The 13,450-nt window shown below is 37.7% G+C and overlaps 1 protein-coding gene across 3 annotated transcripts in view; it reads left to right on the forward strand.

Annotated features, from left to right (window-relative positions):
- LOC110261267 (uncharacterized) overlaps positions 1-13,450 on the forward strand; it is a 341,592-nt gene that overhangs the window by 303,900 nt on the left and 24,242 nt on the right. The gene's annotated exons all lie outside the window — the stretch shown is intronic.

Below are 13,450 nucleotides of genomic sequence, written 5' to 3' on the forward strand. Positions count from 1 at the left end.
ACCAGCTAGCTGGCCAGTGAGCATAACAATATTGCTGAGCAGAGCTGGAGTCCAGCTGCCACTGGGTGCCCAGAAAGCGTGATGACACCATTCTGCGCAAAGGTGTGATTTAATCTAACAGTCTGCAGGAGTCTGGGTATGGAGCAGAAAACATGGATAACTGCGCCAATTCAGAGTTGAGAGATGAGAAGTTTGGGTAGGAAAATGGGGTAGAAGTTATAACTTTTCTACAGCTTCAGTGACATGGGAGCCGAGGAAGTTGGGGTGGGAATTATTCCTTTATAAAGAAGTCAAGATGTAGCACCCAGATTCGGTAACTGACAGCATCCTAAAGAGTGAGCTGATGGGCTCTGGTCACTGGGCAACCTTGGGTCTCTGTTGTTAACAGGTCTTTGTTCATTATCATGGCTTAGTTGGCAGGCTTTTATTGTAAACACGATCTGCCTAGAGGGTATTTTCCAGGCTTACTTTCGTGTATTTTATTTTTCTTCAGTTTCATAAAGGGTTTTATTGTTTGAATAGTCAGAGAAAAACAACAACAGCAGAGAAATAGTGGTCACTGACCACAGAGAAGGACGTGGTCCAGGAGCTGGTGAGCTTGCCCTGTGGTCTGTGCACATAATGGGGGCTCCCAGCAAGAGAGAAGACACACCCCACCCCACCCCCGGTCCCCAGGAAGCTAACCTTCCTCTGGTGCAGCATCTTTACCATGAGCAGGTGTTGTGTCAACCATGAGCAGGTGTTGTGTCAACCATGAGCAAAAGTATGTGTGAAAACTGAACACTGATGTCTCTTCCTCTGATTAGAGGAAATAAGGTAGAAGGATAGTGTTTTTTAAAATATTTGTAAATATATACTCTTATTCATATGATAATTCACATTAATTGTCATCTCATAGTTTCTAATTACATTGGCAATCAGACCTGATTTTTGTTCTGTATCATTGTGGTCCCAGCTTCTCTGAGCTGTATGGTTCTTTCTGATCAGATAGTCACAGGGATATTGTAGATTCATCATAAATATCTACCTAGTAGGTTACGAGGAGATGGAGGATCAGCAGCTATTTAAAAAAAAGTCCAGGTGGTTCCCATTGTGGCGCAGTGGAAACGAATCCGACTAGGAACTGTGAGGTTGCAGGTTCGATCCCTGGCCTCGCTCAGTGGGTTAAGGATCTGGCGTTGCAGATGTGGCTCTGTTCTCACGTTGCTGTAGCTGTGGCACAGGCTGGCAGCTGTAGGGCTGATTCAGTCCCTAGCCTAGGAACCTCCATATGCTGCAGGTGCAGCCCTAAAAAGCAAAAAAATACAAAATAAAAAATGTCCAGAGAGACATCAGTGAGACAGATTATGACCTCAAAGTATGAGAGGGGGTCTCTCATAGCATATATAACGATCAGCATTATAGATGAATTCTTCTACACGTACTTAGGGGCATCCCTGTACCTATTCCTGGTATAACTAGTAATACACCCTGTGGGTTTGAAAATGAGCCATGTCTTATAAAGAAAATTCATAAATGCTTCATAAGCAAGGGGGAAGAAAAGGAAAATGCTTTGTTAACGTTAACATATTCAAATCGATATTGGTACTAAGTGTCCAAATAACTAAAATGTGTCTTGGAAAATGTCTCTAAAAGCAGGCAGTTCTTCCGAGAGTTTAATAAGGATGAGGACCTTTACTGAGCATGCGCTTTGCTGGGCACGTGTTTAGTTGCTTTATATGTATTATATTGTTGACTCTTTTCCTTAACCTTGTCAAATCAGTATTATTGTCATTATTTAAAGGACACTAAAGAGAAGTCAATTCTCATGGTAGCCATTATATATCCTCCACTATCCAACCATTTTCACCCTATGCAGGATTTCATATGTCCTTATGTTATATGTACAATAAGGTAAAATGGTTACATTTTATAATTTCTAAGAATGATCAGATTTTTTTTATCCACTTATCCAGTGGGATTCATTAGTTTTGCTTTCCAACATCATGTTACTACACGGAGCTTCTTTTAGCTCTCAAGGCATACTGTTTCAAAAACTGAGTCGATACAACCAGCAAAATCTCATGATTGTGTGTCAACATCATTAATTAAATGATGAAGTTAACCTGATGTATCTCTTAATACAGAATCTTTAGCAAAACTCATTAATGCTCAATATTGAAAGTACAATCATGAATCCATTCCAACATTGACCATAAAAAGTGATTGTATTTTTTTTTTTACTGCCCCACCCATGGCACATGGAAGTTCCCAGGCCAGGGGTCGAATTGGAGCTGCAGCTACCAGACCTGTGCCACAGCCACAGCCATAGCCACAACCACACCAGATCCAAGCTGCATCTGTGACCTACACCACAGCCTGCAGCAACACCGAATCCTTAACCCACTGAGCAGGGCCAGGGATCAAACCTGCATCCTCACAGACACTAATGCCAGATTCTTAAGCAGCTAAGCCACAATGGGAGCTCTGGTTCTGAATTTTCTTATTTGGATCCATCTTATCTTTGAAGTTTCTTTGAGTTTTAAGGTACATCAGTGTAATGAAATGGACATATCATTTTCTAAGCATCATTGAGCATAGCTGTTGGATATTTAGAAGTGCATTTCTTTTTTTTTTAGAAGTGCATTTCTAAGGAGAAACTTGAAGTATGTGTTTGGGTTTGCTTTTATTATCTGAATACATATCTAAATCACTCTCCTGAGAAGCACATGGAAAATATTTAATAATTTTAGGCTTTACGGAAGTTTTGTGAGTATGAAGTAAATGCCATGTAACACAAGCTAATATAATTTTTATCACCATTCTCCATGAGGGGCAATAAAGTTTATCTAAACTGGTATTGACCTTAAAAATAATAGTTATTTTACCAGCAAAAATGAGTTTATTGTGGAATAGCAGAGAATTGCATTTGGGGACAAGCATGCTGTAGCAAAAACTATAAACAAGTCCAGAAAACAGAGAGGAATGTTATTTTATAGAGAAAAAGGAAGTTGGGAACGGTTGCTTTTTTAATATTTATTAAAAAAATTTTTTTTTTGGAATATAGTTGACTTACAACATTGTATTAGTTTCAGGTGTATAGCCAAGTGAAGCAGTGATACATAATACATGTATCCATTCTTTTTCTAAGGGATGTCTGTGAATGAAAGCCCCCTGGAGAAAAGAGTTCAAGTGATGAAAGTTTCCCATTGGCCCAGTGGCTGGGGTGGGTAGGAGATACAATGTACATCTTTCCTTGTTGGGGCCTATAATTGACAGACTCTTCCTGCAACTGACTGAGCTCAGTGGTACCTTGTCTGAACTCCCCTTTGTGGTCTCCTCACTCCTTTCAGTGAAGCTTCTTCCCTTTACTAAGTTTCACATTGGAGAAGAGTAATTGATAAGGTCTTAAAAGTGATAACTGGCCCCTATTGGGAAACACTGAGTTGCTTTTCTGTCCAATATTAACAATGTAACCTGCACCTTTTCATGACCCAACTCAGCATGTGTTGCCTATAGCAGGTCTTCACTAGAAGACTCAGCAGGATTCCCCCAGACAGTTGTTCTCAGCACATATCCCAAGAAGGAAAGATATACAATAATCATATCAAAATATAGTGCTTAGGGAGTTCCCGTCATGGCTCAGTGGAAACGAATCCGACTAGGAACCATGAAGGTTTGATCCCTGTCCCTGCTCAGTGGGTTAAGGATCCAGTGTTGCCATGAGCTGTGGTGTAAGTTGCTGTGGCTATGGTGTAGGCTGGTGGCTGTAGCTCTGATTCAAACCTCCATATGCTGCGGGTGCAGCCCTAAACAAACAAAAAATATATACATATAGTGCTTAATCAAAAAGGATGATTTGAGGACTAAAATCAATTTTGTGAGTGAGGATTACTTGTTGACACATTATATTGTCATTACATATAATTAGGAGGCTATAAAAGAAATCCAAACTTGAAAGGACAGAAATGTGAAGTTGTGGTGTATAGGAGGCACATTACTTTGAAATTAAAAAAAATAAATTTGACAGGGCAAAACCATGGAGACACAAAAGATAGTTAACAAATTATAAATACATAATTAATGTTCTATTAAGAGTAATCTTTACATCTAAGGAAAAGAAGCAGACAGCTGTAGCATAGCCTGAAATAAACAGATGGCAGGAATAATGGAAGAGACTTTTAGTGCGTTACTCCCCTTTCTCTTATTTCCTATGCCCCTTCCTTAAAATGCACTGATTTGGGGGGAATCACGTGTAATTGAAACTCCTCCTTGGTAATTGTGGAAGAATGAGTCATTATAATAAATTTTCATATGGTTTTTAATCATGTATATAGGAACACTGTTGGATGAGAGGTTTGTAGGAAGACAATAAGGCATCACAAAGTTTTGTTTTTCCCAAATAAGTTTTAGGAGGGAAGTAAATTTAAAAAAAAAAATTGCACAAGTACTATGTCCCAGGGCTGAAATTTAGCTTATTTTTAAGCAACTGTATTACTATTGAATGAAGTTCAGAAATCCAAGCCAAACCTTATTCACAAAGAGCAAGCCTAGCCATTACTTTATAACAGCATTGCTGTCAGAACCTACCTAGAAAAACTCAAGACCATGTATTCATTTGAGAAAAATGCCTGGAGTATTGTTTAGCCTCACTTTTCCCTCCATTCCAAATATGCTGATCTTATGCCTGGAGGCAGGAAACAAACAAACAAACAGAACTTTCATCTACCAATAGATGAACAGTGCTATCCCGCGTCATTCCAGATTGTTTTGATGGGTAAATTGGAAATGCCTTTTAATTCCCTGTAAACCAAGAGAGGAAATGAACCAGAATGAACTACAAAATAAAGAGATAACACCCAGAGCAATAGTCGGATTTCCGTTAGGCAATTTGTCTACTTTTTTTTATGCCAGTTTTAATTTCTTTTTAAAATGGAAGTATGGTTAATTTACAATGTTAGTTTCAAGTGATTCAGCTATGCACACACACATATGTACATATACATACATATGTGTATATATATGCTTTTTCAGGTTCTTTTCTGTTACAGTTATTACAAGATACTGAGTACCGTCCCTTGTGCTGTGCAGTAGGGCCTCGTTGTTTATCTCATGTATAATAGTGTGTGTATATTAATCCCAAATCCTAGTTTACTTTCCCCAACCCAGTATCCCCTTTGGTAACTACAAGTTTGTTTTCTGTGTCTCTCAGTCTATTTCTGTTTTGTAAATAAGTTCATTTGTATCATTTTTAAGTTAAATGGCACATATCAGTGATATTACATGATATGTGTCTTTGTCTGACTTTCTTAGCATGGTAATCTCTAGGTCCGTCCATGTTACTGCACATGGCATTCTTTGATTCTTTTCTATGGGCAATATTCCATTACATATATGTACATCTTTATTCATTCCTCCTTTGGTGGACACTTAGGTTGTTTCCATGTCTTGGCAGTTGATTCTGTGTCTTGGCTATTGTAAACAGTGCTGGCATGAACACTGGGGTGCATGTATCTTTTCAAATTAGAGTTCTCTCTGGATATACATGCCTGGGACTGGGGTTGCTAGGTCATATGGTAACTCTCTCTTTTTAGTTTTTTAAGGAAGCTTCATCCAGTTCTCTGTTATGTTTGATAACCTCTCTAGAAATAGACCAGTTTTTAACAGTGAAGGGTTTTGTCTTTGGGAATTTTGTTCTCAATAGAATTAGTAGTGCTACTCAATGGAACGGTTCCTACTTTATGCATAAAAGGAGATGTAGTGCTTTATTTTTCTAATATCTAAAGAAAAAGACTGTCACAAAGGCTGTTGTCATGCCATGCAGGCCATATGCACAGCAAATACATTGATTGACAGTTTCCCCATGAGCAATGAGTAAATGCTAGTGTACCCCAAACCAATTCACAATGGTATCTCTTTTCCCCTAAATTTAACTAATATTTAGAATTGCAGGCAGAGTAATAACTTTGGTTTCATCTAAAATTATTTAGGGATAAGATTTGTATGTAATATAAAATGACATATGACTAATTCAAATAAAGCTCCAATACCTGTTTATTAATCAACAGACATATTACCTTTATTGATATAAATGTTATGCCAATGGAATTCTTATTCTGAAAGGCATATCAAAATATCCAGTCTATAAAATTACTCCTAGTTTTGGCATTTTCACTCCTTAATATCAATTCCGTTCAGAAATGTTTGCCGAAAAAATTATAGTATAATTATACCTAAGAATTAGTATTTTTTTTCAGTTACCTTGTTAGTAACCATGTCCTAACATTGTGGTATTTTAGGTTTTCAGACACTTAGAGGAAAATCTGCTAGATGTGGCCGAAAAACTGTACCCAAAACTATTTCCTTTCTGAGCACACATATTTTATTCCTCACCAATTTACAAAGATTCCTAGGATTATCATTTTGTACCTTTCCGTAACATCTAACCCCTGTCTCAAAGAATCCCAGTTGTTGCTTTACAAACTCCCATCTTTATGCAAATATTAAACACACAGATCTCGAAGTTAGCTTAAAACCCAAAGCTCTAAAACTTTTCCTGTGGCCATGTCCATGTCTTAGTGGGAACCTCATGATACTGTTTGTATTTCAATTTGGTGAGTCTTTCCATCTCTTTTATTGGTGCACAAGCCCCTGCAGTATATAAAAAGGACCTGTCATTGTAAGAGGCCCTTAATATTGCAGTTGTTACTTAACAGTTACTCTATCAGTGTTCACTGGAGAAAGGCTAAGATTTTCTCTTTAGGTGTTCCCTGATAGCTCAGCGGGTTAAGGTTCTGGCATTGTCCCTGCCGTGACTCCAGTCGCTGCTGTGGGGGAAAAAAAAAAGATTTCCCGTTTAACACTCAGAGTCCTTTGGCTTTACTGAGTCTTATCATGATGAACTCTACCATGTTACTACTAATAGAATTTCCTATAAATATTAAGTAAGATGAAGTCATTGAAATGCATTTATTCAAGCCTCTATTGAGTACATAGCATATGCCTGTCACTGTTTAAGTGCTTGGGATATATGGGTGATTCCTATGATAATATATATTATTAAAGAGCAAGACGATAAAACAGTAGCAAATAAATATATCATGTGGGACATTAGACATTGATAAATATGTGAATAATGAGCAGAGTAAATCTGGATGGGGTGTTTAGGGACAGATTATGGAGTAGGGGATGAACTTGTATTCAAATTCTCAATATTTTGGATCCAGTAGAACTTACCGCAAAGGTGATACTTTCTGGGTGAGAGTAATCCACACACTGGGAAAAGCACTCTATTTTTAGGATCAACTAAAATTATTTCTCTAAATACACGTGATCTTTAGACATCTCCGTTTTCCTTTTTAATGGCTTATGCCTCTTAGAGCGGTTTCTAGGAAGAGCCAGTGCATATCTTCACCCACCTATGAAAAGCCATTTTGATGGCAAGTCTTTCTTATGTGTACATCTAGCGTTTCCAGACCTCCCAGTAACTGTCTCTCCGTTCAGCCTGCTGGATCGTTTCCAATCCTGATTTACTAGCCAAGCGATGTATTTTTTTTTTTCTATTTTTCATTTTGTAGTAGGAATGATGGACACTTTGAAGCCAAGTGGTGTAAAGTGGCTGTTTCATCCACGATGGAGGCCCAGTTAAATTAGGGAATCTGTGAGAGCACATCTTCTCATTATGACAGTGCTGTTAGTGTTTATTTTCCCACAGATATATAACTGTAGTTTATTTTTTTACTGCTTTAAGTTATTTGCAAATAATTAAATCTTTTGCTGTATGTGTTGTAGAATTTCTCCTGCTCTGTTACTTAGTACTTAGTCATTTGACATTGAATGTATGTGTGTATAGAAAACAAACTATACATCAGTTTGGATTTTTAAGTTATTTTGTGTAAGTTTATTGATTTTTCTTCCACAGATGACTTAATACCTTCTCTTAAATTTTATGCGATTAAACAAATCTAAGTTTGTAAACTAAATATGTAGTTTTTCTTTACAGTTTGAAAGGTCCTACTCTGAAACGACTCTGGATAGATATTAAAGAGGAAACAAGTTTGTGCTATGGTGCACTGGGTTAAGAATCCAACTACAGCGGTTCAGGTTGCTGTGGACATGTGTGTTCCATCCCTTAAAGGATCTGGCGTTGCCGCAGCTACGACACAGGTCACACCTGCAGCTTGGATTTGATCCCTGGCCTGGGAACTTCTATAGGTTGTGGGTGTGGCCATAAAAAAGTAAAATTAAATTAAAAAATAAAAACAAAGCCTCAGCTCCACAAAAGTGAAAATAATCTTTTTTTCTTTTTTTTTTAGGGCTGCACCCAGGGCATATGGAGATTCCCAGGCTAGGGGTCTAATTGGAGCTGTAGCCTCCGGTCTACACCACAGCTACAGCGATGTGGGATCCAAGCCACGTCTGCGACCTGCGCCACAGCTCATGGCAACACAGGATCCTCAACCCACTGAGCAGTGCCAGGGATCAAACCCACAACCTCATGGTTCCTAGTCAGATTTGTTTCTGCTGTGCCACAATGGGAACTCTGAGAATAATTTTTTTAATTGCAGATTCTCATTTTTTGTTTTGTATCAGTCTATCACAATTCAAGCCTATTGGAAGTAGACTCACACTTTTAAGGACAGATCTTAAAAACTTAGATAAGTATTCTAAAAGGGGAGAAATAGAAATAGTGAAATGCTACAAGAATAAAGGTCAGAATGTGGTGTGTGTGTGTCAGTCAAAGTGGGAGGATTGTGCTGCTGGACCCCAGACGCTTATCTACTAGTAACATGGTACTAAGTCAGCCACAACCTCATTGGTTCTTTGTTTTCCCAGTAATGAAACAGGGACAGTAGGACTATCTGACTGGTTTCCCAGCAATTTTTGGAAGACTCTCTAGAACTTAGAAAAACACTAGAAGGGTTTGTGAAGCCAAAAACCAGCTTTTTTAAAAAAATTTAATTGTATTGGCATATATTTGATTTACAATGTTGTATTAATTTCAGGTGTACCGCATATATTTCCCACATACGTTAAACTATTGATTAGATTTTTCTCTGCTATACAGTAGGTTTTAGTTCACCAAAATAAGCTTTGTATTCAACCCTATCACTAGAATCTCAGGTGATTCTAATGGCTGAAAAACTAAAAACTTCAAAGTGTGACATTTCCTCTTTCCACCCTGTGTCAGCCAACTCCAAGTAAATATTCTGCGAAATGGGCCTGCGTGGATGCATGTGCAAATTGATAGCATTTCCATAAACATCTAGCGGCTATTAAAAATGTTCTAAATCGCACACCTGTGTGATAGAACAGGCTTTCGCTAGTGGCATAATTATTTATAATAAGAAACAGATTGGTTTGCTGGATTCACTGACTTCTAAACTCCGTCTCTACATTTCTGTCATTTCAAGGCTGCCTTGATGAAGATGTAGGAAGGAATTAAGTGTATTCATGTTGGATTAATGGAACGCTGATTTGAATAGAGTGTTAGCCCACGATGTTGAGTATTTCCTTGCTGCTCCTTCACTTTTTCAAAATTCATGTTCCTTGTGGAGTTTAATACATGATTCTTTTATAGCAAAGTACGCGTGTAAAGTGTTTCCAAACCACGCATGTGGCCATTTTATATCCGTTGCAGTGTTTTGAAATGATGGTTTCATTATCTCTTGGCCTGTTTCTTTCAAGAGGGAAATGTGTGTATCGCCATCCTTCTAAGTTTTGGAGGCTTTGGACACTATTGAAAATGAAGTGCTATGCTTGCAAAAAAAAAAAAAAAAAAATTGGTTCTCACAAATGTTGTGCTTGGAGCTTTCCTTCTGAGTTTTTATTCCTTTTTTAAATTCTCACATGGTGTTCTGAAGCAGTTACCATGAATCAGAGGGATGAATTCAGCTTTGCCAATTTGCTAAAAGAAATTACCAGGCATTTTCAGCTCATCTAGAAATATTACCCCAGTTGGGGGTGGGGCTAAACCTTTGCTAGCTGGCCTTACACAAGGAGCAAAAAGAATTGAATCAGTATTATTGCTTTCCAGTGGACAAACGCAAAATTGTGCTATCTCTGAGAGGAACTATATGTAAACTTCTTGGAATATAGCCACCTTTGTATTCATTACTTACTGAGATCTACAAGGTACCTCCATAATGTGCATACAGACACTGCGCTTGAGCATACACCATGTGCCCCATTTAAACTCTTACACTTGAGACGTGGATGGGTGGCATTTCAGTGTTGGCTCTGGGAAACTGAGTACCCTCGGATTCACTTCTTGGAGATCCAGAATTCGTAGAAAATGCTATAGACCATCAGGCCCCATGTCCCCTTTGGATGAAAAGAAATGTGCAGCCTTTCCAAAGTGTTGCCACTGCAATTTCATGGATCACCATGAACAGCAGCCCAAATGATGATTTACGGGGTCTCGTCTGTGGATGGCAGTTTACAAATCACTGCTTACCTGCTGCTTCAAGTCGAAAATGTTATTAATCAGCTTGTAACTAAGAAGAACGTTCGGTGGGTCATCTCTGCCTGACAACATATTCCGCAGTAATTATGGACAGTATCACACCGTCTTTGGCTTAGCCAGAGACTGATGTTTTCCTTAGTGTTATTATGCAGAGTATTTGCTTATTCATGCTTTTCTTATAAGCCATGACACTGCACTTTGGTTCTCAAACCCAAGTATGAGGAGGAAAAGGGCAGGCAGCAGTTACCCAAGACCATTTGGTGCTTTGGCTTCACCTCTGTGAAAGTTCAAGAGACAGTAAACAAGCCACTAGCTCTGTTAGTGTCAGGAATTACTTGTCCATTAGTCTGTATTTTCAATTACCGTGGGTAGTAAGAAACCATCTTTTATGCTATTCTGAAAAAACTTTTAGTTCTGAATGAACATGGAATCTGACTATAATGTTCATATTTAACCTAGGTCCTTGATGTTTAAATTTTCTGGTTTTTTTTATATAAATCAATAAATTCTGCATATTCAGAGAACATCGGTGTAAGCAAATCTAAGAGTTTGCTATCTCTCTTGCTTAATATTTTCACTATTTTAGTAAACATTTTTTTCCATTATGAGGCCCGAATGTCAAATTAAATATGAACAATGTAAAGAATCAGTTTCTCTTTATATGGCAAAAAATTAATGTCTTAGCTAAGACATAGCCATAGAACTAGCCATAAGAACTAGCCATAGATCTAGATATGCATAGGCTTTCATGTACATACCTTCAGGGTAGTAGATGTAGTTGAGTCCTTTTATTTAGCTTGAATTAAACATTTAAGTTTCTCTAGCTGTTAGGTAAACTTTATTTTTATTTTTTATGTCCCCAATACATTATTTTTTTTTTCTACTGTACAGCATGGTGACCCAGTTACACATACATGTATACATTCTTTTTCCTCACATTATCATGCTCCATCATAAGTGACCAGACATAGTTCCCAGTGCTGCACAGCAGGATCTCATTGCTGATCCATTCCAAAAGCAATAGTCTGCATCTATTAACCACAAGCTCCCCATCCATCCCACTCCCTCCCCCTTGGCAACCACAAGTCTGTTCTCTAAGTCCATGCGTTTCTTTTCTGTGGAAAGGTTCATCTGTGCCATATATTAGATTCCAGATATAGGTGATACCATATGGCATTTGTCTTTCTCTTTCTGACTTACTTCACTCAAGATGAGAGTCTCTAGGTCCATCCATGTTGCTGCAAATGGCATTATTTTATTCTTTTGTAAGGCTGAGTACTATTCCATTGTGTATATATACACCACATTTTCCTAATGCAATCATCTGTCAATGGACATTTGGGTTGTTTCCATGTCTTAGTTATTGTGAATAGTGCTGCAGTGAACATGCGGGTGCATGTGTCTTTTTTAAGGAAAGCTTTGTCTGGATATATGCCCAAGCGTGGGATTGCTGGATCATATGGTAGTTTTATGTATTGATTTCTAAGGTACATCCGTACTGTTCTCCATAGTGGTTGTACCACCTTAAATTCCCACCAACAGTGCAAGAGGGTTCTTTTTTCTCCACACCCCCTCGAGCACTTGTTATTTGTGGACTTATTAATGATGGCCATTGTGACTGGTGTGAGGTGGTATCTCATGGTAGTTTTGATTTGCATTTCTCTAATAATCAGCGATGTTCAGCATTTTGTCATGTACTTGTTGGCCATCTGTGTATCTTCCTTGGAGAAATGTCTATTCAGGTCTTTTGCCCATGTTTCAATTGGGTTGTTGGCTTTTTTTGCTGTTGAGTTGTATAAGTTGTTTGTATATTTTAGAGATTATGCCCTTGTCAGTTGCATCATTTGAAATAGGCACAAAAATAAACTCAAAATGGCTTAAAGACTTAAACCTAAGACAAGACACCATTAAACTCCTGGAAGAGAACATAGGCAAAACATTCTCTGACATCAACGTTACAAATGTTTTCTCAGGTCAGTCTCTCAAAGCAACAGAAATAAAAGCAAAAATAAAGCATTGAGACCCAATCAAACTGACAAGCTTTTGCACAGCAAAGGAACCCAAAAAGAAAACAAAAAGATAACTTACAGAATGTTAGCTAAACTTTCAAACTTGCCTTTTTTGTCACAGTTATTCCTCTCTCTAGGGGCTGAAAACGTCAGGACTCTAGGACTCAGAACATGCTCCTTTATTCCTTTCAGTATGTTTTAACTGATTATGATGCAATTATAGATAAGTCTTCTTTTTCCTCTTGAGAGAAGTGGGGAGATGAGAGCAAAAAGACAATTGACATTAAATTGCCAAATTCAAAGCAAAATTTGGAACTTTTTCTACCTGCATAAATAGTATTTTTTGTAACATAAAATTTGAATTCTCTAAGAAAAACTTTTGAAAAACATGTCCTTAAATTATCTGCTTTCAAACCATGAAACATTAATTTTCTTCAAATACATCCAGAGTGCCGTTCACACAAAGCCTTATATTATCTTTAATCATAAAAACACAACCAGGCTTATTGAATATGAATACATTCTGTAGTTTGATGCATTATAAGATGCTGTACTCTGCTTTTTGGGGAAAAAAAATTTCCTTTTCTGTGTAACTTTGGCTTATGATATTCGAAGAGTTCTTTGCTGTCCACGTTGAGTGAACTATGACAAGCTTCACTCCAGTTTTTGCGTCGTCATCTATGAGTTTGTCTTCGGAGAATGTATAGTCAGTGGTGGAGTATCTCTGAAGGAAAAGCAATGTGGGAAGTTTATAACCTTTGTGGCTACTTTGGGCTTTGTTTTTATTTTTCACCATCTATCAGGCAAATTTTTTCAAAGGTTCACTTTTCTAAGGGAAATTAAGTAGATTTCACAGCATGGATAGCATTGTTGTTCTCACCAGGATAGTTTTATTTTGGTATATGACATACTTAATAATCATCTTCCTTGCCTAACAGCCTATTCAGTGTATCATTACTGCTTAATTTTCCTTGGAGTAGTTCAGATATTTTATCCA

Source organism: Sus scrofa, chromosome 6, assembly GCF_054392235.1.
Source record: "Sus scrofa isolate SSC_HxYL_T2T_F1_AM1 chromosome 6, Sscrofa_HxYL_maternal_Yorkshire_Landrace_v2.0, whole genome shotgun sequence".
Classification (NCBI taxonomy): domain Eukaryota; kingdom Metazoa; phylum Chordata; class Mammalia; order Artiodactyla; family Suidae; genus Sus; species Sus scrofa.